This window comes from Rhinolophus ferrumequinum, chromosome X (genome assembly GCF_004115265.2).
Source record: "Rhinolophus ferrumequinum isolate MPI-CBG mRhiFer1 chromosome X, mRhiFer1_v1.p, whole genome shotgun sequence".
Lineage (NCBI taxonomy): Eukaryota > Metazoa > Chordata > Mammalia > Chiroptera > Rhinolophidae > Rhinolophus > Rhinolophus ferrumequinum.
In genome coordinates, this window is record NC_046284.1 from 92,863,905 (window position 1) to 92,870,809 (window position 6,905).

Below are 6,905 nucleotides of genomic sequence, written 5' to 3' on the forward strand. Positions count from 1 at the left end.
TAAGAATGCAGGACATGGTGAGGCCAAAAAGGAACACCCACGGAGCCACAGGCAGGGGAGTCATACCGCTATAGTCTCACTGGAGGCTAGAGTCACACAACCTGCAACCTGCTGTCCGCTTTTCTGCCTGCCAACCAACCGGCTCACTCTCGACTCCCAACTCGACTCACCAACCAGCGCATCCGGGGCAGTTATATCAGTGGCTAATTGGCTCACTGGTTAATAGCTGACGGCCAACTAGCCACAGCTGACGGCCATCTACTACCCGAACCAGCACCTTTCCACGTGAGGCCGAGAGCCTGGAAACTGCTCTCTGGGACTCTGTCCACACACTGGGTTTACGGCATTCATAAACCAAAATGTTCATCAACGGAGGCGTTCGAAAACCGAGGTACCACTGTACTTCATTAATGATCCTTGGTCAACATATCACTTAGGATTAGGTTCCACAGCATGTAACAGAAACCCAAATTACAGTGGCTTGAACATAACAGAGGTTTATTTTTTCTCCCATAAAAGGAGTCAGGGGTAGGCATCCAGGGCTGATATGACAACTCTACACGAATCTAGAACCTAGGCTCTTTCTCTCTCTCTGCCCCCCTATATTTGGTACATGGCTCCCATCAAGATTGCTTCACAGCCCTTGATGGCTGCTGCATCTGCGTCATCAGTACACATTCTAGGCAGTCGGTAGGAGGAAAGGGCAAGAGCAAAAGGTTAAATCATTCATATCAGTCAGTTCCCTTTCTCAGAAGCCCCATGCAATGACTTGCTTTTGTATTACTGGCCACCAATATCTGCAAGTAAAGCTGGAAAATTATTGTTTTAAAGCTGAGCACAGTGCCACCCCCAACATTACAGTGTTTCTGTTAGGAAGGGGAGAATGAACAGTAGGTAGACAACTAGCCATCTATGCCCCGATCTGTAAATCTCAATAATTGTTATTTTGTGAATTGTTTGTAATACACCCTAAGCACTGCCACTTTAAGACAACAGAGGTCATCCTGAGGGGTAAGGATGGAAGATCTTCCACAGTGTTCCCTCCCAGGAGACAGCTATCCACAGCACTTTGTCCAAGGCCGTCCTGGATGTTTCCTGTTTTCTGCTGCCTTGCTTCTTGCCAGCACTGTGACCCCCACTGCCTCTCACACACCAGTTCTCTTGCTTGTATTTAGTGGTTTATACACTGATGCCTCGGTCTGTTTCTATCATAGGCTCCTGCTTGTGCTACTCAGCTTGCTGACGCACCCACATGTCACATCTGATCTTAACTCCTATCCCATTTCCAACTTTACCATTCCCAGATGGTCCCTGACCCCTGGAAAGGGCCCAGCCATAGGAATAAATTCCAGTCTTGATCTATGGACCATCTCCATCTTAATCTATGTGTTTATCTATTAAATTGTGGCCCCAAATGTTGTAGACTTTTTAACAACCAACGATAAACTTAATGGAAAGAGCACCAAACTAGCAGGCAGGAAACACGGACTCTACACCTTCATTCTTTATTCTTCAACCAACAGTTTATTGAGCACTGACTTTGTGTGAGTCACTGGCCCAGTTTGGCTACTAATTAGCTGTGGGAGCTAGAGCATGTCATATCACTTCTCTGCACATTTTTCCCCTGGACTAAATGAACTTGAAGGCTATTTTATTGAGTTCTAGAAGCAGACCCTGAGGTGAGGATTTGGGGTAAGTAATTTATTTGGGAGGTGAAGAAACACTGATAGAAGAATGGGGAAGTGAAGGTAGCTAATTAAGGGTGTGCTATCAAGTAAATAACCACTGTGGGCAACTGGGGTTTAATGCTGCTGGGGATCTACAGGAGGCAGTACGGACACACACCACAGAACTACCCCACCTTAGGTGCAGGGGGCTTGGGTATTGAAAGACCACCTCCAGCCAGTCATTGGTTAGGCCCATTATGTATAGGGGTTCAGAATGAGTCATTCCAAAACGTGCCTCTGTGTTATGAGGATTATTTTTGAGCTAAATGCAACTGAAACCCTGTGTGCTCAAGAGAAACTTCTGCACCCCTCCCCCCCCCACATACTTAACTGCTTAGAAGAATTTAAATTAGGGGCCTTGTCCATAGTAAGAGATTATCAGAGATAACCTTTTTGACTTGTCTGTAGGGCAAGGCAAACATCTAATAACTCAACATCTGCTCTTCTTATCGTCCTGTGAATGACTTTCCTCCTCTGTGAAGCCCCGAGGAGCCTTACCTTATCCTTAGCTCAGAATGCCTCATTTTGAAAATACACCTCATTTTCCCTTTCTGTTTCTGAACCTCTTGTGTATGTGGGGTCTCTAACTCTCTCATGTATGTGGGGTTCCCATTCATACATATGTAATTAAGTTTGGTTATTTTCTCTTTTGTTAATCTGTCTTGTGTTGATTTGATCATTAGACCAGCCGAAATAACCTTGAAGGGTAAGAAGAAAGTTTCTTCCTCCCCCACATAGGGAAGGGGGATTAATTTTCTGGTATTTCCACCTCTTGGCTGGCAAAGTAGGCTCTGGAGGCCAGAAAAAGCCCTCAGGAAAGAAATGCAGGTGGTGGAAGTTGGAAGTCAGGTTTGTACATACCAGTGAGGTAAGGACGAGGGAATAAGATCAGGGCATCCACACTCTCTGCTATAAGAGCCTTTCTGGCGCTCTGACATTCTAAGATATGAATTTATTTTGCAAATAAAGAAAACTAAGACATTGAATGAGCTTCTCTTTTGAAAAATGAAGAGCTTCACGGACAAGCCTACTTATAACACTTTCTGGAGCATAAGGGGACTTATTAGAGTCAGTAAAATGAAAACTCCCATCATTACATTAAAAGAGAATGACTTAGCAAACCTATGGGATAGTTAGAGTCCACATTTTCCTATTAGACTGTAAGCTCCTTGAAGGCTGAGTTAAGTTTTAACTTATATAAGGGTCCCTTACAAATGCCAACAAAGTTGCTGATATGAAACAGGCGCTCGTTAAATACTTGAGTTAATTAGTCATTATTGATTAATGAATTAATCACTTAATCTCTAAAGTATATAATACAATCTTTATTTTACAATTTAAATAAACTTTTTAATTTTATTTTATTGGGGAATATTGGGGAACAGTGTGTTTCTCCAGGGCCCATCACTGGCCCATGTAGGAATCAAACCGGCAACCCTGTTGTTCAGAGGTCGCACTCTAACCAACTGAGCCATCCGGCCGCCCCTAAATAAACTTTTATTTTTAGAATAATTTTAGGTTTACAGAAAAGTTGTGAACATACTAGAAAGGGTTCCCATATATCCCACAGTTTCCCCCACTGTTAACACCTTACATTGCAATGGTACATTTTTCACAATTAATGACCCAATGTTGATACTTTATTATTAACTAAAGTCCATATTTTATTCATATTCTCTTAGTTTTTTCCTATGTGCATTTTCTGTCCCAGGCTAGGTCCAGGATCCCACATTACATTTAATAGTCATGTCTTCCTAGGCTCTTCTTGGCTGTGACAGGACTTTTCTCAGACTTTCCTTGTTTTTGATGACTTTGACAGTTTTGAGGAGTACTGGTCAGGTGATTTGTAAAATGTCCTTCAATTGGGATCTGTCTGGTGTTTTTCTCCTGATTACACTGGGGTTATGTGTTTTTGGGAGGAAGGCCACAGAGGTGATGCGCCATTCTCATCACATCATATCAAGGGCACATACTATCAACATAACTTATTACTATTGATGTTGACGTTGATCACCTGGCTGAGGTTGTCAGGTTTCTCCACTGTAAATGTACTCCTTTTTCTCCCCTTTCCATTCTGTCTTCTTTGGAAGGACATTACTATGCACAGCCCACACTTAAGGAGTGGGGAGTTTTTTTTACCTCCGTGAGCGCAGAGTATCTACACGAATTATTTTGAATTCTTCTGCATGGGATCATTTATTTCTTCTTGCCTATTTATTTATTTACTCAATCATTTGTGTCACTATGGATTCATGGATATTTGGATATTTGGGTTATAATCCAATACTACTTCATTTATTTTGTTGCTCAAATTGTTCCAGATTTGGCCACTGGGAGCTCATTCAGTTGACTCCTGTTTCCTTTTGACATAGCCTCTCCCTCTCCCTCTCTCTCTCTCTCTCTCTCTCTCTCTCACTTCCTTCTGGCACTACAAGATGCTCTAGGCTCATTTTGCATATTCCGTGCCTCAGCTCTAGAATCAGCCATTTCTCCAAAGAGCCTGGGTTCCTTTTTTAAATTAGAAAATGGTATTAGAAACCAAGATCTAGGCACTTGGTACACTCATTGCTACTGGCCTATCATTGCTTTTAGGCACTCTCAGCTGATGGAGCAAGGAAATATATGTGTGTATATTAAATAGTGTATATCGACATATCTATACATTTTTCTATATGTATCCATTATATCTATGTTAAGCTAAACATGATGTCTCCATCTCCATGGAGATGTCTCCAATTCTAATCCAGTACCACATGGATCATTCTCCCCTTCTCCCCTTGCTTGTCTGTAACCTCTTGCTCTATTAGTGAGAAACCTGGCTTCTATGATTTGCCATCTATTTACTTCATTGTTCACTTCCGGTATACATATACAGAAGCATTAGAATTATTAACCTGTACCCCAAGGGAAACCACTTTATCAACCAGAGTGTAGTGCTCGTGTACAGTTCCTGCTGTATTTAGTCTTACAGCATCCACTCATTTCCAAAGTTACTTAGATCAGTACCTTTTTCCCTACCACCTTCAGTGAAGTTATCTCATACATTTGTGATGCAGTTCGATTCTTTTGTCACAGTCTATCTTGGGATCCCTTGGCCTCCTAAATAACTTTTAAAAAATTAGCATACGTTACGATTTACTCTTTATTTTGTAAAGTTCTATGGATTTTGACAAATGCATATCGTCACGTATTCACCATTAATAGTATCATACAGAATAATTTCATTGCTAAAAACCTCTGTGTTTCACTTATTCAACTCTCCCTTCCTGAAAGGCAGCCACTAATCTGTCTATGGTCTCTACAGTTTTGCCTTTTACAGAATGTCATATAAATGGAATGATAAAGTATGTAGTCTTTTCAGACTAGCTACTTTCACTTAGCCATAGGCACTTAAGGTTCATCTACATTTTTTGCATGGGTTGATAGCATATTCCTTTCTATTACTGAATAGTGTTCCACTTTATGGATGCACAATACACCATATGGTACACTGTTTATCCATTCACCTATCGAAGGACCTATTGGTTGCTCCAGTTTTTGGTGATTATAAATAAAGCTGCTATAAACATTAATGGGCAGAGTTTTGCATGGACATAACTTTCAACAAGTCGGTTGGGTAAATACCCAGTAGCAAAATTGCTGTATTGTGTGGTAAGACTACATTTAGCTTTGTGAGAAACTACCAAAAGGTCTTCCTAAGAGCCTGTACCATTTCTGCATTCTCACAAGCAATGAGTGAGCATTCCTGTTGTTCCACATCCTCATCAGCAATTAATATTGTCAGATTTGTAGATTTTAGGATTCCAAGAGGTATTTATTGGTATCACATTATTAAATACAATCTTTGGTAGGACGCACTGTTTCTCCTGCTCTGATATTTTATGCAGCCTTCCTCTCGGGGATTTATATCTGGGCTTTTCGCTATCATTTATGTAATAAGCTCTTCACCTTTTCCGGATTTTTTGGTGGACAAAGAGCTGCCTTGGATACAGCTGTAGGTGTACTGTATATTACTGATAGGATACTAAAGCATTTTGCTGATTGGATACTATACTCATAACATTTCCTTGTAATGAAACGGGGTCTCTAAAGCCCGTACTTCCTCACTCACAGCCCTCAAAGAGCACAGAATTGAAGGTTCAATTCCAAGTTTTTGCTGGCTTGAGCTATGATGCCCAAAGAACTAAATTGCTGCAGGAACTAAAATATGGTTTGCTCAAAACAACTTCTGAGCCCTTTTCCATCCATTTCTGCAAGGAATTCAAAACTCTGTCTTGGCCCAAACTCATAACACAATTCAGTTGTTACCCGCCCATAAGTAGCTGGGCAAATTCTTGGCCCTTAGATGGCCTCTGGGGGCTCACCAGTTCTCTCATTATCTTTCTTTCTGACCAGCTGGCCATGTCCCCGTGGCAGTCCTGGGTGACTCATACTGACTACTACAGTTCATTCTGGATGCTCCACTTAAATATATTTTTATAATAAAATAAAGCCCAGAAAATTACACAAAACAAATGTATAGCATAGTGAGTTATTATAAGGCAACACATTCATAACTACTATCCAAGTGAAAAAGTAGTACTTTGCCAGCCACTCCAGAAGTCCCTCCATGTCCGCGATCCTGATTTTTATAGCAATAATTTCCTCTTATACACTCTAGCTGAGCCCTGCTCATAAAAAATTATTGGTTCATCTTTTAAATCTCTTTTAAGCTACAGGTTCCCTCTTCATCCCTTTCTTTCGTTTATAATTTACCTGTTGAAGAACACATACAATTTGACCAATGGAGTTTCCTGTAATTAGAATTTTACTGATGGCACACTCATGGTGCATCTAAACATATATTCTGTCCCCAGCTTTTCTTGAAAATAGTTAGCTGAATTCAGAGATTTGACCAGACTTAGGTTGGATTTCTTTTGCAAGACTATAAGCAGTGTTGAGTTCTTTCTCAGGAGATACGTAATGTCTAGTTTTGTCTCTTTTTGAAACATTAGCAGCTGTTGATTCTCATTGCCTAGATCAATTAATTTATTGAGTATTGCAAAAGGGTGAAAATCTAATTCTATTATGTTTTATTTCCATTTACTAGTTGGGACAATTTTATAAAGAGATGCTTCCCTGATGTACCATTTGGTTACCTAGTGATACAGTTTATATAAAAAAGCAGGATATGTGTTT